This window comes from Neodiprion lecontei, chromosome 2 (genome assembly GCF_021901455.1).
Source record: "Neodiprion lecontei isolate iyNeoLeco1 chromosome 2, iyNeoLeco1.1, whole genome shotgun sequence".
NCBI lineage: Eukaryota > Metazoa > Arthropoda > Insecta > Hymenoptera > Diprionidae > Neodiprion > Neodiprion lecontei.
The window spans coordinates 42,226,501-42,253,463 of record NC_060261.1 but is presented as its reverse complement, the minus strand read 5'-3'; the positions used below and the strand labels follow the sequence as shown (position 1 = coordinate 42,253,463).

General features: G+C 50.9%; 1 protein-coding gene across 6 annotated transcripts in view; it reads left to right on the top strand.

Moving 5' to 3' along the window:
• LOC107222053 (homeobox protein homothorax) overlaps positions 1-26,963 on the top strand; it is a 297,335-nt gene that overhangs the window by 114,346 nt on the left and 156,026 nt on the right. The window lies entirely within an intron of this gene.

Here is a 26,963-nt window from a genome sequence, read left to right as displayed (position 1 = left end):
CTAAAAATACGTAAAACTAAACGATGAGATAAGAAAAGAGGAATAAAAGAAGAAGAAGAAAGAGAAGTAAAAAAAATATCTGCGCGCGGAAGTCCCGAAACACTCGAGTGCTCGCTAATGATAATATCAAGCAATCAAACGAGTTGATGACAATCAGGCTGGGCCAAGACCCGCGAGCCTCGTTCACCCTTCAAACATTTTCAAACACGGACGATGGACAAGCACCGGGACCGATCCCGGCTAACGAGCCGTCGCCCATTGGCGTAGCGATGGAAGAAATCGCCCGATTCTGGTTCTCCGTAATTCCGGGGCATTAGCGAAGTCGGCTTCGCGATTTTCGAATCTCCTCCGGTGTCGTTTTGTTCTCTTGGGATCCCTCGAGCGTCGTTGAGAAATCGCGCCAATTTTCTTCGCCCCCTCATTTTCGCCTCTTACCGACTCGCGTACGTTACGTCGACGACGAGGCGACGGGAACGGCGGCAGCTGCTGACGAGTCCAGAGCAGAGCTACTATGTAACAGGAAGTGGGCACTACCCACGTTGCGTCGTTAAACTAATTTCGCATTAAAGTGCGCGGGGTAATTAAGGTTTGACGATCCATTGTGAATGCTTGCGCACGCCGGGAGAGGCGGGAGGGAACCAGAGTGAAAGTAGAAGCACGTCGCGCCGTTGCAGAATATGCAGCGACGAGAGAGCGCGAGAGTTGGTTGGTACATTGCCGGATTCGTCGGGATGACGATCAGTCGGTCGTCGTCGTCGGACGTAAGAGAGCAAGTTCACGGGACCCTGTCTTGGGGATTCGTTAAACACGAATCACGCACACAAGCCGAGATCGCGTCGCGAAGATGTAGCCTGTAGAACGTGTTCGAATTCCCCGGGCTCCTGCAACATCAAACACGACGCTGATCAATGGCAAACTCGGCAGCGGTGAAGGCGGCGTCGATTACATCACGAAAATAAATAGCCCCGCAGAATATACGGGGGCCCCCGGCACAACGTTTATGCGTTTAATATTCCTAATATCCCGGAGAATTAATTGTCCGTGGGGGTGGATCAAAATAAACTTCACTTGATTAACGCTATTTTCACACTCGCATCGCCGCAGTGCTGGACTCGAGATACGGCCTCGATTTCTACCGTTGGTCGGCGTGAAATTTTGCACTCCTAAGAAATCTGATCGAAACTTTTCAAGATCGACGGCCTGAGATCGATCGTTTCTGTAATCGGTTTCAGACCTGATTGCAGCGTTCTAGCGAACGATTCGGAACGATACGGCAGGCTGAGTAAACAGCTCGGTAATTCACGTAAAAAACAAAAAAAAAGGAAAAAGAAACAATATCTAGAGAAGCTTTTTTCGACTGATCGCGAGACTAATTGACTGCGTTGTGAAGTGTGAAGTCAGGGTGAGAACCGTTGCGATGTTGAAAGCATTACAATCTAATCAATTGATTCGCGGCTGGAGTCGTCGACTCGCTTAGCATGCCATTCTCTCGTCAGTTCAGAGTCGTAGTATCACCATTCGCGACGACTCCTCGAATACGCGGTGCGCAGGTTGCGAGCCTTGGTAAGAAAATGAAAAAGAAAAAAAAAAAGAAAAAACTGGAAGAGCAGATAAACGAGCTCATTGCGAACGGCGCAGCAGCGGAGCGTCGGTAGAACACGCGACATGGGGAACACCTCGGTAGCTTATTATTTAGTCACCTAATGCTCGCGATGGTATCTCGAACTCGGGCTGTCACTGCCCAACCAGCCATTTGCCAGTCATTTCATTAGGCCCTCGTTTTTATTTTCCATTAATAGAACGGGCACCGTCGCTGCCTCCAATTTTCGGCAAACCTCCCCGCCGCGTTGCACGGTCCCACGTTCTCCTACGTGCGCACAGGTACACGCGTTACTGTTTACGTTCGGATAACATCTATGCTCGTTTCCCGGTTAACTTTGCGCCCCCTCGTTCGACGCGAACCGCGCCCCTCCGCTCTTCGTTCCTTTCTTACTTCCTCGTGCTCGCAATTACGCAGCGATTCGATTCACCCGGAATTCTGACAATTATCGAGGACCGGCGCCCCTCGGTCGCGCGGGGCCAAAGATCAGGATGATTCCTGGTAGCCGCGGAAGGGAGCCGAGATCCAAGTAACGAGGCTGACTCCTCTTTTCACCCGACTCCGGCTGCCCGCAGATCGTCTTATCTCGGCCGCTGCCTCTTTTTATTCACAGCTCTCTCGCCGCGGCGACTCCGCCACGCATAATGAGGGATTCGTGTCGCTCACGCTGGCCGAGGCCTTTGCTTTGTCTCCGCCTTTCCCTTTCCTCGTTCCGCCTCACCATCTACGATTTTTCATATCACGAAACTTTGATCCACCCCTGCATAGGCGCGAGAATAAACTTCGAACGAGTTTTCTCAGCTTTTACGGCGAGCCGAGGGGCGAACTCTTCAAAGCTCACCCCGATCGGGGATCGAGACAGGTGTTTAACGCCGTTGGAAACTTTCGGAAAGAATCGGCGGCACGGGTCGGGGTGATAAAATATCCTTCGGTTGAAGGAGTGGGTGGGGTTAGTAAACAGCGGATCGGAAACCCCGGGCTTCATTATAGGCTGTTGAAATCTATTTACACTATCGGATACTCGTCGATCACGCGATCTGTCGATCGATGAGGTGAATTAATATGCTAATGACGCATAACGAGCTATAAAATATTCTCCGCGCTTTCGGGTTAACCGATGTTAATCACGCCTCTGTATCTAGCCGTGAGTTATGACACCTCTTCTTGTGACTTGGGTTGCATTTTTCCCGAAGCTGAGAGCCCAGGTGTTTCATTCCTGACGTTCGAAATCACCGCGAATCCAACAGTTTGACGCAGAAGGCTTAGGAGAGATGAGACACGGTACGGGTTTTAAAAATCGTGGTGAAAAACACTTTCACCAAGGGACAAGATCGATTAAACCGGTCACGTGATGTATGCCAGTAATTACGCTCTACGACGAGCCGCAAATCTATTTTGTTGCGCCGTATATCATACCGCTAAATTCTCGTATTCCCGTTCGACGTTCATTCATTTTCAATCGCGGCTATAAAGCAGGAGCGATAAATTGGCACGTCTTAATTACCGCGTCTCGAAACTGATTGAAGATCGTAAGGAATTTTATTTATACATGGATTCGTAACCGAGCAGCGGTAGAGAAATATCTCAATTACAGGTACATCGTGGATCAGCGCCGGCTCTTACAGCAGTTTAATTTACAACTTTCCATCCATGCGGCCGATCCATGCATACGTTGGTTTACGCGCGGTCTAATACGCTCACGCATAGGCGAGACCTATCGAGAAATTGAATTTTAATAGGACCAATAAAAAGATAAGCGCGGACAGATGTGACGCGAGGCGCCTCGCGCGCAGCTCCGGGCTTGAATTATTTGGATTAAAGAATATCATCGCCACATGCTCGTAGTATGTCACTTACACGTACGCAGCAACGGACGACGGAGCAGAGGGTATCTGAATGACCAAAGCGACAGTTGTATCAGTCACATTAACTAGTGACCCGCGGCCACTTGTCAATCCCAGTAATGACAAACTGCCAGTTAAACTAAAGAGTCCCTGCAGCTCTCAGTCAGCCATACGATCACGCCTATACGTGCAGCAATGACTAATGAGCAATGCGATGAGTAACGAATATAATGTAAACCAACACGCACTCGTGTCGTAAACTATACCGCCATTCACCCCGCCGCGCGAACAACCCCCGTCAATGTCGCCTTCCCTCGAAATCTCAATTCCCATTAAACATTCGCCGCTTTTTTTTTTTTGTTTTTATCCATTATACCTAACCTGATTACACCGATTGCCGCACTATTTCATGTTGCACGTTGTCAGGTTGACGATAGTTTTGTGGAAGCTCTGGGGATTTCAAAACCTTTTAGTCGACATCGGGGGTAAAGTTGGTAAGGTCAGTTCCCAAAGAAATATAGTCACCTTTGTCGCACCTGTAGATGTATTTTTAATTGAGCTTTATGGCTTTGAGAAGAATACACCGACGATTGGATTCTGGTGATGTTTGAGAACGCATGCGGAACCATGCGGCCCATTGTTAATACGAACACTTTACAGAGTTCAAACTGTCTTATTGGCCATTGGTTTAATTAGATTTCTGAAAACACTTTGGACTATGTTCGAAATTTATACATCAGTCTTCGATAAAAAACGGAATCCTAAATCTCCACAGTGACCGTTATTAGAACGAAATTGCCATAACGAGAGCTGAACGTCCAGTAGAAGACGTTGGATAATACGTTCTGTTATGAAATCTTGTGGTCACTGGATGACGGATCCCGGTAGTAACAAATCATTCGAGCGCGTGAACGTTGAGATTAAGATCGACCAGACATACGGGTACAAATCACCTCGGGTCACAAAGCGAGAAAATGAGTTTCGAGCAGCGTTGACATTAACATACAATGCGGCACAGTGTCGGATGGTGGAGGTTCCATGCAGTAAGTCTGGGAAGGATGATACGTTGGCGAAAAGGTTCGATTCGAGAGAAGGATCGCGTGTGAAACAGTGCGAATTGTCGGTGATTTATCTCGCGAGGAGAAAATTGGACTGCGCAGCGGGTTGAGAACCACTGGCTGACAGCTGTTTCAAGCCCATCCGATAACCTAAACTTGACTTGGCGGCGCCCCGCGTGCGGTTAGTTTGCATATGTGCGCGCATAGACGTACACATATATGTGTACTATACGGATTCGTCGAGCGGTGTTTATAATTTTTAACCGTCTATGCGTAAATAACGCGGGCGCAGGTCGGCGCATCCTCTTTGATTGTCTTCTTGGAAGCGAGGAGATTTTTCCCGGCCATGAGATAAACGGGTGAATTGCTTTCAAGTCCGTTGATCTTGGAATTGGAATGATGCTGACGCTACTGCTGCTGCTGCTGCCGTTGTTAAAAGTGCGTGGAAAGTGTTAATCACCCCTGATACATCGATCTGCGATAATTAAAGAGTACAACACGTTTTAGAGGAGATAAATCTCCGTTAGAGAACTCCGCGTATTGGTACGCTATCGTAAATTCTCTCCACGCATTACCATCTCGTGCACTCATCTACACCCATATGGGTACATGTAGGTATAATACGTACGCTTGAGCGCAACCCACGCCTTGACTGTTATCGGATTCCCATCACGAATTCATTCATCTCTCGGTTAATTAATTTATCGGTTATATCAATCCAGTTCCTCGTTATAACCTCCAGCCAGCGATCACCACCTTTCGTATTCCTCATTCTCAGAACAATTTCAACGCTGTGGTTAAGCTCATTTCTCGGTCAAAGGAAAACAAATAGTGCGCACAAATACCTACTAGTGGCGAGTAGAAGCAGTAGCAGAAATCAAATTCAGTAGAGTCCGAAAGCAGAGACTCGCGTACATTCTTGTTGAGGTTAACACGAACTCGTGACGCAGACTGTGATCATTTTTTATTTTTTTTTTTCCCCAACAAAGTACTCAAGGTACACGTTGAATCGAATCGTACGACAGCGAAATCAAGGCGCACCGCGTCCGTCGGAGATGCAAAAAGCCGATAGAAACCGCGCTTGCGGAGTAGGTTTTAACAGTACGCTGGATCTTGAGGGGGGCAAAACGACTTCACAGTTGTAACGTGCAGCCTCGTTACCAGTGCGTCCTGAGGAGCAATCAAAGAACGTACGGTGCCCGGTTAAGAGCATGCGGAAGACTCGCTGAGCGAAAGAAGACATGTTTTGCTCGTTGTACCATCTGTCGATGTGCTCGTCCAAGCAGCAACCTCGTCAATATACGGTTCATGAATATGCATGGGAGGACGGACTGCTGATCTTATCCCCGAGCATCCGTCCTCCGGTACCTTATTAAATTTGTTGACCCTTTTTTTTTTATTCGTGGAGAGGAAAGTCCGAGAAAATCTTTCAGGCTCGAAATCGATGGTGACAGCCACTCGCCTTTTGACAGACAGTCTCTGACCCGGCCGTAAATTCTATATTATCGGGATAACGAGCCGGCTACAAAGTGGCGGAATCGGTCCGACGAAGCGCGCAGAGGAAATCCGGCGCGTAGCTCCGATCTCCTTATCGTCTGGGGCAAAGGTGGTTACAGTTTTTACGATATGTTGCGTCTGTCGTGTGACCGTGGGAGGCGAGTTTTGGTCGTGCGGGGTTGAGGCAGGTCAGCGACTCGGGCGAAGAGATTAAACGTGCTCGTCAATCGTTGCTCCGCCGCATATGACGCTCTTCGCTCGAGCCCAAATTTTTTACACTCCCTCCGGCGTAATCTGCGATGGGAAATCGAGATGACGTCGGGTGGTTAGCGGCGCGAGGAGAACGGAAGCGTCAGATACTGAGAGAGAAATAGGGGGCAGGGAGCGGAGTAGAATTAGCTAATGGCGCGCGATGAATCCGTAATGGGTTTGCGCTGTTCACGGGCCGCGTTGGGATTTCAACGACTGGGTCCACGCCGCTCTGCGTCCCCGTTCCTGCCCCCCTTCCGCGGCCCCCTCGCGCCGGAACGCAGCAGAAAAGACGAGGTAAGACGCGGCGTCGGGGTGTGTAATACCCCAAGGAATGCGTAGATGGGAGTATAGATAAACCGAGGGGTAGAAATATGTGGGTACCTTCCTCTCCACGGCGGCGGCGGCGGCGGCGGCGGCAAAGGGGTGCCGAGATCGGCGTCGCGCCCTCTGAGGGAGGGTCGCGGAGCTCGAGTGGCGCGAACTGTGAACGGTGAATCGGTGCGGAAAAGCCAAAAGACTTGGAACTTTACTTCCATCCTCGGTGCAGGCGGGAGTTAATGGAAACGTAATCTTGAGATTACTCGGGAACGTTTCTGTCCCGCTTTTTCCCTGCAGGAGACGACGCCACGTCGTGTTCGGAGCGAGAACGAGAAAGAGAGGGAAAGAAAGCATCTCTCTTTGAAGGTTAAACACGGCGTTGGCTTCTCTCCAGCCTTTGTGTGTTATTTCGTTCGCATCATTCCGTCATAATTCTGCAAATTCGCGAAGGTAAATCTGCCTTTATTCCCTGCTATATTTTTGTCCCCCTCATTCAGCCCTGCCTTCTTTCTCCGTCTCTCGTTTTCCATCCACTTCCCCCGACTCAAAGTTCGAGAATAAAATTGAGCGAAACGACGCCGATGCCGGTAGTCTGTAGGGTGTCGGCGGTGTTGCGATGGAGGGAGGATATGCAGTCGTCCGGAATAAACGAGGAGACCCGAAGTTGTCGGTCGAAGTTCAGCTCGGGGGCTTGGAATGAGTTTGCGTCCCGGTGTTGATGAAACTTTGCCGTGACGAGCGAGCGAGCGAGCGAGCGAACGAACGAACACCGTCTCCTCTCTCACTCTCTCTTTCTCTCTTTCTCTCTCTGCTCAACTTTGAGCCCCAGGTCGCCGAGCAAGCCGTGTCACGCATCCTGCAGCGCCACCCCGAAGAGCGCGGAGCACTTCTCTCCGTCTCCCTCGAGCCGGGCAAAATGTGAAAAAGCGCATTCCCCGATTTCCGCACGAGCCGGGCATCTTCTTTCGCTCATCACAGCGGCGCAGAACTGAAGTTGTGCAGTTTAACTGCGGACGGTCCTTCGGCGCAATAAAACTCCAAGGTAATTGACGTGGGTCGGTGTCATGGCGCAGGTTGCAGAGGGCAGGCAAAGACCACACAGGAACGGACGTCAAGTGCCGAGGGATAAAAGACACATCACCTAGCAAGTTGCGGTAATACGGATCTCCGCGGGCCGCGCTTTACGTACATGAAAACGACAAGGGGGGAATATTTTTGCGTGCCACTCGCTCTCTCTCTCTCTCTCTCTCTCTCTCTCTCTATATCTATCTCTATCTCTCTCCTATACGGGCTAAATATAGACCGTGACTCAGGAGACGACGACGAGACGTTCGTACGTCGAGAGAGCCTGGTGCACAAAAATACGCGTTCTTCGTCGCGTATACGAGACCAAGAAGCTTACGCTTCGGCGACGGCGTCGCACTGAGGGCCCCTTGACCGAAAGACGCTGCGGATTACACGCGACCGTGTAATTCCCCCCCCCCCCCCCCCCCCCCCCCTCCCGCAACCTCGACGAGGGTCGCCGACTTTGAAACAGCGTCAAATGACCGATCGACGGAATCTCGAGTCATCAGCCGCGGCCTAGATTGTAATTCCAGTGGCAAAAATTTTCCGGTATTATCAGAAGGAACCTGAAACGTGGGTTAGACGGTTTGTCCAAGAGCTCGAGGGCACGAAGGAGAAATACGGTCGTGTTTTTCCTGCGTCTTAAAAAAATTTTTTTTTCCCTCCCCGTTTCTTCTTCCTCTCTTTTCGTTACGTTTTACTTCTGAACGGGCTTCATTCTTGGTTTACAAGCATGTGGTCTACAAAGAGGTTACCACGTTGTTAAAATAACCGCAGCCAACCTAACGCGTGCAGCGTGCACGTGTAGAGGAGTCCCACAACGGGCACATACGCAACTTCGGGAGGCCGAAAACGAACCGGGATTTTCAAGCCCAGCCTGGCATCATGCGCCGAGACAGGCGGCCTGCATCTTTATACTTTGTGGCATTGCGAGAGTGGTGGTCAACCAGACCTTCGAGTAGCACCACTCCACTCTCATCTCGTATTCCGTGCTTGAATGTTGCATACGTTGGGGCACAACCGTCTGTTTCACATGCAATCGCGAACTTCGAACGAGCGTTCAATCCTCCAAAACTGCGAAAAGTTGGGCTGAAGTTCAGCCGTGAAAGTCTTGTGATCCAAGGATCCTCCGAATGAGCATCCCCGACGGGACATCATCACTGTTATAGTCGTTGGAAAGAAGCTTTTCGGAAAACCGCCAAGTACGCCGTAAAATTTGAATTGCGGCGCGGTCGCTCGTTCCGTTTGACATGTGACTGCCAAGAGGGAGTAGCAGGTTGACACCGCGTCTCGGTTTCGCAGAGTTTCATATAGGCGTGGTGCAGAGCCGTGACGCGTTGTCCCGTTAGTCCCGAGTTAACACTTACACTGCGAAACGTTTCTCCCTTCGTCTCTCTCCCCCAACCTCTCTTTCTCTCTCTCTTTCTTTACGGGTATCAAAATTCCGGGCAATTAGGAATTACGTACACGCACGCGGACGTTTTTAATATTGCCCCGCGTATATCGACGGACAGGAATCCCGGGCGAGAAAATTGACCAATTAGACCTATGCATGCACGGCAGGTCGCGTAAGCCAAGTTTGCGCGATAAAGCGACATACTGCTCGCGCACCTAGCCACGCTGGTTTCCTGCTCCAGCAGCGGGGCCCTCCTCGAGCCGTGGGCCTGATTTTTAACTCGGCCTAATTGTCATCGAGACGAGGAAGACGAGGACGGAGAAAAAGGAGGAGTCGGTCGACCCTTTCCATCACCTCGTGTATCGCCTTCATTACGCCTCATTCAGTGGGCGACCAGGCCTTCCTCAACGCGTGGACTCCTTTGTCAGCGTCGAGGCTACCTGGCCAGTCGTGGACTCGAACTGGACGGTAGTGCCGGAGGTTGGAAGGCATTGCTACAATGCTCGTAATTACACCGAATGTGGGTAAGTAAGAGTCCGCTTCATAACGGACGTGGCTGTACGGAGATTTTCGAGCGATTCGCCCCGCGATCAGCGATGGTGAAAGGGGGGAAAAGTGACCGTGGAAAAGGGGCTTGTGGAGTTAATTTATATCGGAGCTTGCAGTCAATATCTGCAGGGAGAGGAGAAGGTGGGGGGAGGGGCCTATCGATTACGCAAAAGTTATTACACGGCGAAGGAGTTGGGGTGGGATCTCGACCCGAGCATGTCCTCGTAACGGAGGTGACTTTGGCAGAGCTCGCGGAGTGCGCCTCTCGAGAGAAAGCGATGGCCGGAGGGGGGGAGGGGGATGAAATGGCTCTAAATTCGGTAATAATGAAACCCAGCGATGTGTATGATTGAAAACGTGGGGACGACGCCGAATAGCTAACCGAATACTAGGGGCGCTCGGCGCCGTGACGCTCGAAGCATACTATTACGCGCTGTTAGGCGATTTCAAATCTTCGCTCAGAATTTACTCTTTTATTCCTCGCACTCGGTACGCGTCTGCGTTTCTGTTTACACCGAAAAGACCGTCGGTGGGATGCGCGATGCGTCCGTCGTCCGTAATAACCGGATCGAGAGAACTCGGTTGAGAATTTCAATGCGCGAGTTGAACGGAAACGGTAAAGACGCGATCCTTTGATCGTTCGGACAAAGTGTCGCTGGTTCGGTTGTTCGCGTTCAACTTTGCGCGGCTGCGATGAATACGGGAGCGGCTCAGCATCCGTTAATTGTTTGCCCCTTACGTCGTTCAAAGTCAGTCCGCTCTTCACGGGACGTGATAATTGTTGGAATAAGGTCACTTGGCTCCCCCGGGCCTCCCAGGTAAGCCACCATTTTATCGTCGGTCTGGCGTTGTTGTCGGTAGGTACTGGAGGAAAGCTCGTATTATCCAATAGAGCCTTCCTCGCGCACCGGCCGCCGAGTGATAGATCATTCGGCGTGACATCCAGTGCGCAATGTCTCGTCTAGGTACGAACCAACAATGAACCAATATATTTATTTATAGGCGGATTACCGGTAATCCGTTCATCGCTCAAAATATACCGATCCATTACAGCAATGATGGGCACTCGTGTCTTCGAAGGTACGTACACGGACCGTGCGTGTTCCGGATCAGACTTACTTTCGGGCCCTCGTTGGCATTTTTTGGGCTCCGAGATAAGTGCAACGGCCTGGCCTACTTATCGTTCTTGGCTTCAAGCGTTGACGCTGCGACGACACTTTCCTCCCCTGCTAGATCTTTCTCGTCTCGTTATCCGTATCTAGACCTAATATCTACCGCGGCACAGTCATTATCAACTCCTATGCAGAATCGAAGAAGAAGTTTTACCCGATCGTCCCCCCCCCCCCAACAAAAAGGCTCGGCTAGTTATTGATGAGGTGTCAAAGCCCTGCGATCGAGATTTATGGCAATCGTTGATAAACACTTTGTTTGATATCGTTTTCGAAATTTCCGCTCGTTGTCTATAAACAATTAAACCGAGAACTTTTTGCGCCCCGTTTCAACGGGAGAATAATATTTTTTCCTCAAGGTTGCCTCGCCTCGATGCCATTTCCCCTGACTTTTTACACGCGGTGTACCAATCCGTCACACGCGTACGGTACGATCTCCGCCCTGCCGGAGTTTGGACGAAATCTGCAATACAATCAAACGGCGGCATCACGTATTGCGATGGGGAATGAAAAGAGAACGGGACCAGTATCGCCCTGTTGCCGATGGTTCATTCGCTGCACGCATCAGCGCGCTCTTTAAAACGACCTGTTTTTTTTTGTCCTTTCTTTCATTCTTTCGCTCTTTTCCTTTACTTTTTATATATATATATATATATATATATATATATATATATATATATATATATCGGCGATGAATAGATGAATGGGGTTGAAGAGAGACAACTGGGGGGACGCAACTGCAGCGCAGCGTTGTGCTCTTGCATTGTGTCATTTCTGCATTCATCCCTGATTTTGCGGTCGGCTTGCGTAGCAAATATACAAAACGCCGAGTCCCTCCTGCGGAACCCCGACGTATCTCGAGGGGTTGAGAAAAAAAGGAAGAAAATAGGAAGAAAAAAGAAACAAACGAACCCGTCGAAAACTACAACGCCGAATCGTTCTGTGCCGCAGTACTTTCAACCCTCCGCCGCGCCTCGACACTGCGTGAGAATTTCGTATCTGTTGCTTCGGGTAATAACATCGCCTCGGTTTTACGACGAAAGAAGGATTCTCGTGAGCTTGTAAAATCACTGACGAGAAAAACTTTGTTCCGCTGAAATTACCCCCTCTGCACGATCTGCTCCCGCGTTAACAAATCTATTTTTATTTTGTGTTTCAGGTGAGTTTGACAAATACAACAGCCCTCACCAGCATCGCATTGACTTCAGTAATCGTAAGTGGGAAAACTAGTGATTTATACCTCATGCATGTAGCGCGAAGGGCGGCTGCGTGCAGCGCACGAGATTATTCGACATTGCAGGTCGCGATGGCGGGAAGAGGGGTCGTGGGTAAATAAAAAGATCGCTGACAATGAGCACCGAGGAGACCCCACTCGTAACAATGACAGACAGACACACTGCCGAGGCATACGGAGTACCGTTTACTTAGTTACGAATAATGCAATCATATATATTCCCCCGAGTGTTATCCGTTAAGTGCAGAGCACCGGAGCCTTTCGCATCAATGACACTGTTTGTTGTCGCGTCAAACGAGGCGATCTTCAAGTGGATTTCGGCTGGTTAACCACGTTGTGAAAACAAACTGCAGGGAGGAAGCGCCGCGTTCCGTCGCAGGATCACGGGATCCTCGAACGCGGGCCGGAGGCCCGACCGCCAAACTGCATGCGATGATCGGTGCTCCAGGGGCCGGGAGTATCTCGTTCAATCAGCGGGGCCTGATTGGGACCATTGAACGATTTGAGGGCCTGCATGGGCGGCTGGTGGGTGCGTCTGTTGGCTCGGTTGACTACAAAAAGTTCCGAGATAGGTTGGAATTTCTGTTGCTTTCGGATTCGGTCGAGCCTGGTTGTCCAGATTCTCTCGCGTCTCCCCTCGCCGCGGCACTTTCAACCAGATAAGTGCACCAGTCGCTTCTTTCGACGAAATTTTCTACACCGTAGGTGGACGCTCGGTGTATATACGTACGACTACCTGCGCGTGTGTAAGCTTTCTCACGGTGAAACGGCCGGCTCGGTTCTCCGCTCCGAATCGTACGACGCCGACGTCATGCATACATACCAAAGTATCCTGCACACCGAGGTATTTTCAACTAGTTTTGAAAGCAAGCGGAACGTGAAAGAGTCCATGCAGCGAAATATCAACATTCCGCGAAGCCTGCAGTCGTGCAGCAAGCTTGTTGCTGCAGTCTTGACCGAGATCCGCTGTATTTATGTACACTGTGAGACCGTTTTAGTACGACTATAATCCCTGAAAAGTTGACGGGTGTATGAGAAACACCGAGGTGTTTCATTACCGTCTGGTGGTGAGATCAAATTTTCTCATCCATTAAAACGGCATCTACGTTACGCGTATACACATATATGTATAATTACGTGGAAAAATCGGGGAATTTCTCGTTCAAACCTCTAGTCGCCGCTTACTTTGGCTCGCGGTCGAGATATTTCCCGCAACTCGAACGGTTGCGGACGTAACGATATAGATACGTGGGCGTTCAACATGCACAGGGAGACGCGGAAATCCGGTTGAGAATTAGATTTTTGTACTCGCGGTACCTCTTTAACTCGATTTTCCCCACTCGCGCGCTCTCTGGCCCCATTGAACAAGAACCCCGGGCTGGTTCGGCGGGGCGATAAGAATGAAATACCCTGGCACAATGAAGGTGTCGTTGCAGGAAATTATACAGCAGTTAGAAGAGCCTTCTCGCTCTGAGCAATTGTCTCTTAGCTGGAGCCATTGTCTCATACCCTACCCGGAGGGCCCAGAGAACCGCTTGTCTGACACGGCGGCGCACAATGAGAGATCTAATCGTGGGTGAAGTACTTAATATCTTAAGGTGGTCGGGTTGTAGTTGCCGGGACCGAGGAAACGGGAGCGCGACGCCGGTGGTTTCGACGTCCCCGTCCTCGTTGTCACCAACGCCATCCTTCCATCTGATAAGGAGACGCGCCTGCTCCTCGCTTGACAGACGCCCTTCACCCCCCGCGATACCCCAAGACGTCAAAATATTAGTCAACGTCTGGCATATTACGCACACCCAATTTGCGGCCCCTCGCCGCCCGGAGGAATCCTCGAAACTCCCCCTCACGCAGTCTGGCTCAAAGATCGCGACAATTTCACACCGAATGATACGAAATATCTGAGAGAAGGGATTCTTTCGCGTAGGTATCTCGATCTGCCGACCTTCCGGAAAGGTTGCGAGCAGGGCGAACCTGGATACGAAGTAAAGTCACACGCGTCGTTCGCTCGATACCGAGTTCGCCGTTCTCCGTTGGACCTTCTCGGCACGTAGCTTCGAGCAGAACTCGGTGTGGGTGAGATTTGACGCTGCACCTGCCGCAGCTCGGTAAATGGATCCTTTGTCTTCGGTTTGGCTGGCCTTTAGAAAGGAGCCGACAGTCGTCTGCGGAGGAGTGCTCTGTACTCGAATCGAAACGGTATAATAACGCGAGGACGCTGCGTATTCCTGGATGATGAATCGACAGAAAACTCATGCAGCGTCTGCTCGTGTGTCTGAAACTGATGAACTCCTCGCTGGCAAGGAAACTTGGATAGTAAAAAGAATTCAAGATTCGCGAAAGGGTCTCTCGCGCGCGGGTTTCGGGGTCGGGATGAAATGGAACGGCTGTTTCGGGAGCATAACTATTTGTACCGCAGTATCATAATCGTAACGTCAGCTCGCGGAGCTGTGTTCGTCCCAATATATATGTAAAGAAGAGTCGCGTATGAAAATGGTTTCGGCGCGAGGTTCGGGGATGTAGCCGGGCCCCTTTCGCTCCGGTTCGTCCACCGCTCCGTTTGTCGACCGTGTATGCAAAGTTCACTTGGCTTCTCTTTCGCCGAGCGATATTTGCAATTCAACGCGTATCTCCCGCGAAAGATCCTGCCGCGCGAGGAGCGTGTGAGAGCGATGCGTATGAGGGCGTCGAGAAGAGGGGGGGGGAGGAATATAATGAATAATAATCAGGCGTAATGCGGCCCCCCGCAGTCCGCGGTTCGAAAAGTCCGTTCCATTACGTGTCAAATATCAGGGGCAGGGCCACTTTATAATTTTTACCTACTTATTTTTTTCCCCCCTCTCATTCTCGACTCCATCTCTCTCTGTTTTTTTTTTTAATATTCGCACCGAAGGTGGTCTCGAGACACCCTGCACCGCGAGGTATGAAATTGAAGCTTAAATATTGTATGGAGTGGATGATGCGGGATCACCGTGACGCCTCGAGTTGTGCGGCGAGGAGGCCGGGGGTGCAAGCTCGCGTGCATCTCAAGTATAAACCATCGTTACCCGGGAGGTGGAGGCGGCGGAAAGAAAGGCCATATTGCCATTTCGCGAGATCATTCCCTCTTACAATGCAATCTTAACTTTATTAACTGCTTTGCAGGGGATCAAACCCGCTCCGGGGGTTCGTTTTGCCTTTCGACCCCATTTCGCGATTCCGCGAGAGTCGAATGCAGATCTTGCGCAACCTGGCTGTTCCTCATTTTCATTCGCCGGATCGCTCCTTATATGCGGCGAGGTGTAATCCGTACACACACGCACTCCGGCACGCTGCAGCGCCAGAAACGAGAGTCGAGAAAGCTCGGTGCGCCCACGCTTTCTTTTCAGAACCAAAGACATCGCATTTCTTATTTTTTCTTTTCTTCTTCTCTTTCCTTTTTCCTCTTTCTCCTCGCTCTCCCGCTTCAGCTCTCTTTAGGAATTCATTGGGTTTGTTTACACAGATGCCACGAAGTAATTTCTTTATTTTCCTCTCGTGGGAGAGGGTCTTCGCCGTCCTTGTTCCTCGCCCTCCGCCGCCCTTCTCTCGGCACGGTCTTCTCTATCCTTCGGCATTTCTCGCACTGCCATTTGTTTTTATCAGCGAGTCCCCGCGGGGATGGGGAGCCGACGCTGCTGTCGCATCAGGGCTTTTCCACAAGCCTTCCCATCCGATCCTTGGGGAAGCTGCGATCGCGAGGGAAGACACGCTGCGTGCTCGCTAAAGGCGGAGAGAAATGAAAAAAAAAAAAATACCGTGAAAGGTAGAGAAAAAAAATACCTATATATATATATATGTATTAGAGCCAACTTGTCTACCTGTACGAAACACCCTGAAGTCGAGGCACGCGCACCCCCGCATTTCACATTTATTATTTACTCCACTCTGCTTGCACCTCTCTTAGAGTAAAGAGTTTTTTCTCCGCCTCCGTGATCTGCGCACCTAAAACACAGCTGAGTTCACTGTTCAATTTTCAACGTTTGTACAAAAAAGTTTGAGTGTAGTGAGTAGCCTGAAAAGAAAAAATAAAATTTGTACAGTATACACGACTGATCAAATTTTTTGAAATTAATTACCAGGCAGGTATCTCAAAGCTTCTGGGTCTCGAAGAAGAGTTTTAATTTAAAAATGAGAACAAAATCCGCGATTGTCATTCCGCACTCCTTGATACATCTGCATGCGGAAGAAAGTTTGGAAAAGGAGCCACCAATCCCTTGGCATTTCGATTCGGCTCTGCAGACAATAAGGTTCGCCAAAGGCATATCACCTTCGCAACGAGCTCGGAAGTGTGAAACCGTGTTCAAACGCGAAGCCGCAAGGAAGGGAGGAGTAAAATCCCTCGTCTTGCAGGGTCGATGTAACTTGATTTTCACTTTCATGCAGCACGAGCGCATTCCGCGGAGCGTCTGAAGACGGGAGCTTCCACCCATCTTTCCGCCTACCCTTGCCGTTAACGATCTCCACCTCCGTCCAACCTGCGCGTGAATAGTGTCGTGTCATTCCTGGTTGACCGGACGCTCGGTGGGCGATGAGAGTGACTTCGGACCCGCGGGAGTCGAAGGAGGATGACCGAGTAAGAAGACCGGGCGCGGTGGAAACGCCGGCATCTACGACGTTGGTAATGAGGCGGGCGGGCGGCGCCCTCGTCGCATCGCGTGCGAACCTTTGTTTCGAGGATTCTGGTTGCGTGTCAGCTGACCACGTGGTGACTCCCTTTAATTTCGAGGAAGACGGACACGCACATCTGCGGCCGCCGCCGTTTCTCCCCGTTCTGCAGTCCGACGTTCGCCACAAAACGCGGACCCAGGACCGCCCTGGAACAACCTTTACGACGTGTTATAATTATAGGCTTTCTCTCTCTCTCTCTCTTGCTCTCTCTCTCATTCTCTCTCTCTCTCTCTCTCTCCTTCTCTCGCTCGACCTCCGAACGCGACGCCTGTCTACCAACGCGAAATGAACGATGATCATCTCCTCTCCGACACCCATCGACATCGACTAATCGATCAATCGACTTCTAGCTCTTATCTCGCAACCATTGGTTCATCGTACGCATACTCGTATGTCTACATGGCCCTTGCAATTGCCTCACCTTCCATCCAACGCCAACGTCGGATTAAACTCGAAAGGATAGATTCAAATCACTTCGGGCAACGGTAACTGCTTTTCTAAGCACGATTCGACTTGGCCGCTTATTTCTCGCCTGTGTCCACTCCGTGATTGGTCTCTTTTTTTAGCGGTGTAAAATATTCCGAGAAGCATCTTGATATTGGATGACTCTTAAATTCTTCCACATATTATACATGCGGTACGATGTACGTTTGTGATATATCTTCTTCCGGGTAACCTCAAAGTCATACTTCGGTATGAAAAATTTCACAACCCTGAGCCAGAGTTCCGAGTTAGGAACCGGAATTACATTCACACTCTTCCCTCACCGTGCCCCTAAATTTGACAACTGGGAATTAAAGCTCGGAATTTCGTCTCTCCTGAACCTGGAGACCTGGAGAAAAGCGTTTCTGGTCTAATACGAAGGCAGGGAGCGCTCAGGTCCATTAAGAAGCCCCGAGGGCGCGGAGAGAGAGAGAGAGCTAAAGCAAGAGGGAAATATGGCCCGAGCGAGAAAGGAGAGACCGAGGGCGGCTCTCTATCTACGAAAGTGTCACCGGTGATGAATAGTTCGCATGAACAAAAAGAATGCCAACCGCCTCTGACCCAACCAACTCGAGCATTCGGGCCCCGCGCCCCCGTTCTCCGCCCTCGTCCAGGAGCCGCACCGCGAGGCGTCACCCCTCGACTCCGCTAAGACGATACCATCTTAATTAAAAGTTGCCAATTCATTTCGCGAGGCATTTCCACCCCGTGAACCTGCAGGAACACTCCCGAGTAACGGGGAGGATACGGTTATTCTTTTGTTTTACAAAACCTCTCCGCAGGGGAGCGAGAGAAGCGGAATAGAAAAGAAAAATCCAAAAATAAAAAAACGAAGAACCGGAGGAAGGAAGAAGGGAGAAAAGCGCGCAGATAATAAGAGCGTCGTCTGAGATGAAATTAAATAGAAGTCGACGGTGGTTCGCGTCGTTTGCGTCACCCACTTCCGCGGCCGGGGTCTGGAAGGTACTTTTAATTTATCGCTTCGAGCAGCCAGCCGCCGTTCCTCGGAGACGAGGGGCTGCCGTACGGACGAAGGACCGCCGTCTCCCGAGATGTCGAAGGATAAAATACGCGGTGCGGTACGTTTCGCATCTCGAATGGAGCCCGGGTATAATAAGCAGGGTTGGTCTTTCAGTGGTGCCGGCCGGTGAAACTTGCTGCAGCGTACCCGGCGTATATATTAGCAGTAGACAGCCTCAAATTGCTTCATTAGCCTGGAGATATTTTATACAAATTGGAAGAGTAAATTACGCCCAGGAACGGGTGAAAAATTCATAATTAGAATAGGTAACAGTACGCTGCCGTAAGAGGAGGAATCGTGACGCGGGCGAAGGGGGCGAGCAGAGCTATTTCTTAATTATTCACGGTTATCGTCCGAACCTCCGTCAGGACTAGGAACTTGGACCACCGATTATTCGCACGGCAACCGCACGGCAACCGCGAAAAATCGCGCACCTTCCCCTTTGTGCTATAACGTGTATGTATGTATATACGGTACATTCGCGGTGCAGCAGCAGCAGCAGCAGCAAAGTGTTCAGTTTCGTCAAAGGAGTAATTAGTATTCAGTGGCACATACGCGTTAACGTTGAACGTATCATTTGCCTCTTAAACTCGACCACCGGTGTCGGCGCCCGAGCCGCAAGGGCAACACTTCGCTCCTTCCTGCTTCTTATTTACGGCATTATTAACGCCCCGGCCGCGTATGTGCACGCCGCGTTAACGTTCCCGCGGACAATTCGCTCTATAACTCTGTGCTCGCTTTCGGCCTTAGTTGGTCTCGGGTAACCACCGCGCTTGCCTTGCTATCCACGTACCTTCCACACGGAACGAAGGACAAAAAGTAAGGCTGCCGACTGAATTTTTCACGCTTCGAGGTAGGACCAAACGTCCGTGGCAGCTACTGTGTCTACCTACCCACTTCGGTTGAGACCGGCTGTAATGATGAAATCTGCTTACGACACGATCATCGTGTCACCCGGTTCCAGTCGATGAGTAGACGCTTTTTCGATTTTTAGCCCGTGATTGGTCAGAAATACGTTCCAAACATTTCTGACGAGTTTTAAAGACTCTTGAAAGTACTATTTATTCAAGTTCGAAACCAAGAGAGAACAACTAAAGCTTCTGATTGTAATCTTCTTCATATGAAAGATCGATGAGTAGAACGGAGCAGAAGTTACGGGTCGCGTGCCGAGTGCGGTATCCCTACAGGATAATTATCGACGGTTCCTCCGAGCGAGGATCAAAGTCCTCGAATCGACTCGGGTGATGACGGATAAAATTTCGACGATTTTCGTCAGGGATATTCCGCAGCGTGCATCAGGTTGTAGAGGCGAGCCGGCGAGGAGTCTCCTCGTAAAACTGATCCCTGTATAATTTTCAATCGCGGTTGGGTTTGATGGGCGCGTTTTCCTCCCGACTCCTTTAACCCCAGTGCCGAGTAGCGTTCGAGGCGGGTGAGAAAGGATCGAGGAGTTCGAGGGCAGAGATAAGGGCCCGGAACGACGAAGTCACAACGGCCGGTAAAAAGGACGATCTCAACCGGATAAAACTCCGGGTATAGGTACCAACATGCTCCCTCTTCCGGGGGTGTATTCCGCCCCCAGAGTTGAGGGAGGAGACGGCCCCGCGGCGTCTGCGGGGGCCGTAAAAAGACAATAGCGACGTTGGAGCTTCGCGAAGGGTGCGAGAGGCGCTCGGCGGCTCCTCGCCGCTGCTTCTTCGATCACTCGCTCGAACCTCCGGCTTCGCGCCACCCCGACAAAGGCGTCGCCGCCCTTCGCCGATCAATTGAATTTTATAGTAATTTTATGCTTTTTATTAGCAGTATTAAAAGCCCTGCCGCATAGAGTTGCCAGCTATATAAGCAAACTGATTTTACCGCCTCCGTAGCACGCCTCCGGGTTTCGCGGCTTTCGACCCCGCTTCGCACCTTCTTTCACCCCTTTTTTCCAGTATTTATACGCCGACGAGGAAAATCGCTCCTTCATCGCTCCGCGATGAAGACCATTTCATGTTTCTCAGATTATGTCCCCGCGGATGTTTCAAACGTTCTTGACATTTTCGACAGGGTCTAATATTTTTTGCGACATCGTATCTTATTCTCATACGGTTAAAAAAAACTTGGAATTAAGTTTTTCGTAAATACTGTTTGGGGTTAATTAGAATGACCCCCGAGTGTCTCGAAACCCGAGTAAATCGTGCCGGTCATAATTTTTCAATGAAACCGGGAGTTCTCGAGGTTTTTTGCTCCAGTAAACTCTGCCGCTAGAAAGTCACAGGGTTATAGTAGGTTCTTTCATTCAAGCATTACAGGGTTTCTCGAGAAACTCTTATCTACTTTATAAGTCAGTGTTGACTGTCCCCCTCTTCCTCCCCCTCGTGCAACTTTTTGTCGAGCTTGACAAGAACCAAATATTGTAGAATTCCATTTTCACCGTTCACTCAAGTTTTCTCAGCATTCGGTCAACAGAGATAACCATCACCTTTGACATTCTCTTTAATCTGGGAGGAAACAAGCATACCAAACACACCGTGTCTACCGAATATAATTCCCATGCTGAAAAATCGTGAGGAAGCTTAGCCCGTCGTTGCCATCGCCCATTCATCCCCCTTTCGCGGCAGCGGGGGGTCAGGGTGTAAGATTGATGATGAAAAATCCTCGACTTCCTCCGTAGGCGTAGTTTACACGAATCTATCCATGTGTGAGGCGATCCATGCATACGCAACTCGAGGCAAAGAAGAAACGAGCGAGCGCGAACGGATCCGCAGGGGTAGTGAAAACGGGGGTGGAGCTGATCGTAGTCAATGCATTCGCAATTCGCACGGCATGGCGCGGCGTATGCAGATTTCGGGGCTCTCGAGTGTTCGCCGCCGCGTCGCACCGACCGTGGAGTGTCCTAATGTCTATCGGAAATTAAAACAACCCCCGACCCTTGCCGCGGGCCGGAGCGAAGCGCCCTTGCGGTTCACTCGGGCGAGACGCAGGATTGATCGCCTTCAACTCGAGCCTCGTATCCATTGATTTCATTAGCCGATACCTACCGACGCATCGGTTTACAGTTGGCTCGAAGGAGTCACGAACCCTTCGGAAAAGGTGCGGGTGTTGGTACAGCGGGGACGGGGTGCCGCAGTTTGACGCGTTAAATTACACGCGTGCAGCAACGGCCGGGGCGAAGACCCCACCGGAGTACAAGATGCGATACATTAACGAGGGTGGGAACGGGCCGCGTAACGTTATCAGCCCTCGGAGGAGCCTGGGGTGTCTCTCGGGTGAAAAAGGAACAAAAAACGTTAGCCAACGCATTATTCATTCCAGCCAACGACAATTAGATCACGGACAGAGCTCGAGTGATGCGGGTGTGATTTCGCGTATTCGAACGGGGATCGTCTTTCGTCCGTTACAGCTACGTCGCTAAGGTTACTTTTACCCTTGTTAGAACAGCGACAACGTTCTAAAGCTTCGTCGAAATTGAAATTTCTCAGTGAAACTGGTGATGTCGTGTCGCTTATCCTAAACGCCGTGTCATGGCTTTTGGATGAAAAGTCGCACGACCACTCCATCTTTGCCGTGTTAGTTATCCGTTCCGTTTCCACGTATTCCCGTGACCAAGATGGAAGCCGAAGTAGCTCAACTTGCGATAATATTTTTCGGAATCTTTTTTCCGACCGCCATGTTCTGCTCGTGGAAGTGCTCGTAAGGTCTCGCGTAAGGTGGGACTAATTGGCACCTGTAGAAAAACGAGCCGGGATGAGACTCGAGTGCCTCTCGGAGACGTAGAAAAATTCACCGGCATCGTTCGGTAGTAGGAACGGAGGTACGTTATACGCTCGAAACTACAGGTACGTACGGTATTCCTCGCAACGAGTAATTGGCTGTTTCGCTAAGAGTGGACGCGCGGCGGGGTTTTATGCACGAGCGGCATGAATTTCTGCTGCCTGGCTTAGCGAGCTGGTCCGCTCATAGGTGGGCATCTACCGTGCGCCTATTAGGAGAACGGGCAGGTGACTGTGCGAGGCGCGTTGATTGCCTCGTTACCTTCCCGTTTCATAGCTCAAGGCGCAACAAACCCTCGGGCGTGTTTATAATTGCTTTTCCATATGGAAATTCTGCAACCATGCAAACACGGCCATGCTTACGTACGCTCGACGCGTCAAACTCCGTCGCTTCTTGTCGCGGGAATTGCGTATTTTGAGCCGAACCATCTATCTCTAGTTGTCCAATCGCGAGTATTCCCACGGGTCATTCTTTGCGACGCGATGGCTTCCTTTCCCTTGTCGTTCACCACTTCGCCCGGACGGTGCGGCAGGCTCGGCTTTTCACCGGATTCGTGAAACGGGTTCTATTTCACAAATATCTCGAGGCTACGGAGAGGCTGCGGCAAGGCAGTCGGGATCCTCGCCGACTTGCCCACGAGCATTCTTCCCGTCGATGCTCGACGTGCTCGTGTATCGAACCTACCTCCGACGCATTGAATTGTAAATACGATTCCCCCCGCAGGCCGGCAGCGACTCACACTTGAACTCGGCCCGCAGGTATGCGTCGTTTAGCGAGTGTCCGACACTCGGTTACACTCGGGAACTCCGTTGGATTCTGCCATTCGGACGTAGGTACCGTACGGCTTGACGTCTCACTCGGTCCCGCCAACCACTCCTTCGACCCTAATTAAACTTCAATATACGCCGTGCATCCGCTGCGCGCGCAGTTGCACAATGGTATATAAATGGAGGGAGATACCGTTTCGGCAACGAAATCACACAACCCGCGGTGTTTTGCTTTCTGGGTTGAACGGTCTCGAATCTTGCTCAAATAATCCGCACACTTTTTTCTATTTTTGTTTTTTTTTTTTTATTTTGTTCTTACGAGTGGCGTGATTATGATACCATAGAACGTGTTTGAATGTCATTCGGGACGCGAAGGTTGTGTTATTTTTCAAAAGTTCGATCGAATCGCGGCCCCGTTTTGGGAATCGTTACAGCGGGTGTGGACCTTTTTTTTATCACGTCACGCCGGCACGATGGACCGATATAAATCGTTGCGCGTATCGGCGCATATAATACACCGAACTTTCACAATACGACTCGGCTGCAATAATAATTATTGATTAATTGCCGAGGTTAGTTATTAACTCGTTGCCAGAGCGAGCTGCGGGCGCGTCTATTATCGATAAAAATATATCTACGATCGGACTGTCAGCGTTGTTTGCTTGACTATTATCTCGAATATCTCGTCGACCGATAATTATTTTGTTATTATGTAAGCCGAATAGGAGGCACTCGGTCGAAGATCTCCTCTCAAGATTAGCTCGTGGGCTGTGCGCGGGTCTCGCTGCTCGAGCGATCGAGTCTCGAAGACCGGCGTTCGGTTCGTCCGGCGAATAAAACCGGCCAATAAAAATCTCTCTTATCCGCGGAACGATTGCCCACTGCTGCGAGTCCCTTCCCCCTCCCCCACCTTACGAAAACCTGAAAGCGATAAATCGCGGTTATTAGCGAGAGATTACCCGGGTCTGGGTTCAGATTGGCTTCCCACTCCCGTTCCGCGCCGGCTTCCGCTTCCGCCTACCCCAAATCCAAAATCTATACCCCTCGCGGCGCGGGGGCTGAAACTCTCGGCTGGGACTGAAATCACTCGCGGCCAAAGCTCGTACGGGGAGCTCGCCGCTCTCGGATAGAATCTAAGAAGATTCCAACGCGTGCACATTGTTAGGGGAATCAGATTAGCCGCAGAGCCTGATGTATGTGCCGCCGCCTGCATATCCGTACGCCACGCATAGAGCGACAACCGCCTTGCCGTGCCTTTCCACCCCGTAAAGACCACCGACTGTATCGGCGTAATACCTTCGCTCGCATCGTGCGGCCTGGCTGGCTTAAGATCGATCTGACGCTAAGTAAGTCGGCTAGCTAACAATAAGCGCCGCGGTAAGTAACTGCTAAGTAAGGCAACGCTACGGTCGCTTTTTCATCTTTCATATCGCGCTCAGGGTGTTACATCCATTTGCGTTGACTCACCGCAAACGTTCGTGCCTTTTATCCGCCTTTTTTTTTTTTTTTTGTTTGTTTCGCCGCTGAATCGTTGTACGCAAGTTTATCGGTTGTGTCTGAAAACGGTGCGTTAGAAATTGCATTCAGTTCGTTGCGAATTCAATGTGTTTTTTTATTCAATTTCCCGAATCAGAACTGATTGAAAAAAAATCCCATACATCAGCGTGAGGACGATCCGTGCTAGTTATTTTTTCTAATCAAGCTAATCAAAATCACCTCTGTACGGTGATCGTCTTGTCACAGGTAAATCGTACCAATCATAATTATCAATGGTATGATTTTAATTGCAATCAAAGTGATTAATTGCACGAAAAAACACGTCTCGGCAAAGGGGAAAAAAAATTAAGAAAATGTATATTTTTTCTCTGCATAAACGATCGAACCGTTAAACACTCTAGTCTTCTATGCCTAATCCTGAGATTTCACCCTAACCACACCGCGAGTAGACGCATCCCTGTTACGATTCAATCGAAGCAATCGTACCACCAGGTATACCGCTTGTCAGGATAGAGTACAGATCTCGGAGTCAGAAATCGCCGTTCCAACAGGGGTTCGAGTCGTCGACCGCAGTGTGTTTTCGGGTATCCAGCGTCACAGTGCGGCGGGACGTCGGCATATTGAAACAGAGATTATTTTATCGCATCCTGCTTCGGCCCTTACGTGAACCTTACGCGTCTTGAGCAAGGTTTATTGTCTCGACCAACCCTCGAGGGCGTGAAAGAGGGCATTCATTAATAAAACGTCGCCCGGTGAATTAGCCTCCTGTTAGGTGCCGCGGGTCGGGTGTATTCGAGATAGCGGTTGACGTTGGTGCCGGAGCAAATATTTGACCGGCTAACCAAGCCGCGGGACGGACGGAACGCGACGCAACGCCTGTTTCCGTTTCGAGTCCTCGTTCCGTCCTGGTTTCGCGTTTACACCAACTTCGTCGGGGCGCCGCGACGCGTACGTCTGCATCCTCGCTCCGGGGGTGGGTGAGAAAGACGCGTGTGTGCTCAGTGGATAGCGGGCGCCGGTCGTCGCGTTGTTGTCTGGAAGGAGGCGGCTGATGGCGCGAACCGCAAACACAGGCCCCCCGCCGTTTCGCGCCCGTTTCTCTCACGGGTAATGGGGTTGACCGTTGCACTCGAGAGGAATAATTAGTCGCCTCGGATCGCGCTGCAGCCACTCGAGGAACCCGACTCCCCGGATTCCCCCTCGTTCTCTTTGTCCAGAGCAAAGACTCTGTCACTCAACTCCGTATTTTTCCGCGACCGGACGTAAAACATTCCGTTAAACTAGACTCGCGATAAGCACGTAGTCCCGTCGGGCCCATTTCGAGGCTGCAGCGGGGGCGGCTTGTGTGCCAAGGCCCTGAGCCAATAGACTCGAACGAGGATCCGGCGTGTGCTCCAGCTACCGCGGAGATGGAGAAATATATTCAAACAAACAAACAGGCTGAAGTCGGGGAAGAAGCCATGGGACCGCAGGCACCTTGGCCCTGGCCCAGAGAAAATCGTCCTCGCGTCCTGCGTACGCCGGAATGGAAACCGGAGTCCGGAACGGCGTCCATTTGTGCGTTAACGCGGTAATTACGCCTGGATTCATACTCCGTGAAACTTAAGTGAGATTTACCAGGGTGCGAAGTGGTCTGGAATTATCGTTCGCCGAGCAGTGCAATACAGACGTCATCGTATTTCACCGCGTGCACCGGCGATACGGATATAGAAGAGGATCCCCGTCGTCGTCTTCGTGGTCCACGACTATCTTCGCGTCATAAAACACCCTGGCGTGGGAGGCGAGGGGCGGGAGTCGCCGGGCTTAGCGGTCGGCACTGAGTGTCAGCGCAGGTGCGGACATTCTCATCATAAATACGCTCAGCCCTGCAGGGAAGCCCAGGAAACGACCCTAATTGGGGCGTGGCGCAGCAACACCTTCGCTTCGGAAAGCTAGCCTCTTCCCCCGGCCCCAGGCTCGATGATCGCCTCGCGATCCATCATCCCCCCGCGCCAATCGTGCTCTACCGTAGCCTCGATCTCCGTTCTCCACCGCCACGAGAAAAGTCACCGGTCGAAGAGAATCGGCGCGCACCGAGTGCAGCGGGTGGTTCGGTCTCACCCGTTAATAACGCGCGATGCGTGCAGCCTGGGAGGGTGCAGGAGTGGTTCGCTCGCCACAATACGAGCCACGGGTGTTCGTGTTAAAAGGTGGGCCGGCCCGGCACACCCCGGCTAAACCGCTCGGATCATCGCATGCACTTCTCTTCATTTCGTCGATCCTCCAAATTTATCGTTCCCCCAGCGGCGCAGGGCTGATCGAGCGACGCGTAACGGTCAGTCGTCATGAACAACGCGAACCCCGCAGGATCCGGAGCTCGCGTGATCCTCCTTTGGGGTCCAGATGACGCGTTAACCACGCGGCTAATTGCGGACCGCCAATATTCCCCTTGAAACAACTATGCGACGAAAGTAATTTCGGCTCAAGGTCGCAGTTTCTTTCATTATTCGAGTTTTACTACCAGTGTTCTACTTCTTGGAGGAAAGTTTCTACGCGGAAGAACGAGTCGGGATACTCGAGGCATCCGTGATCCGTCCGTCAGCGTGACAGACGTTGCGGGTTCCGGTGACGCTCAGACATCTCGACGAATCTAAATTGACAGCGAGTGACGTTCTCGAAAGAGGGAAAAAAGTCCTCCTCCTTCGCGGACCCCGCAGAGTTGTAAATATTCACGCCCGTTACATTCAAGCCCGTCGACGGTCGATTTGAGGTACTTGAGATATGAATTATCC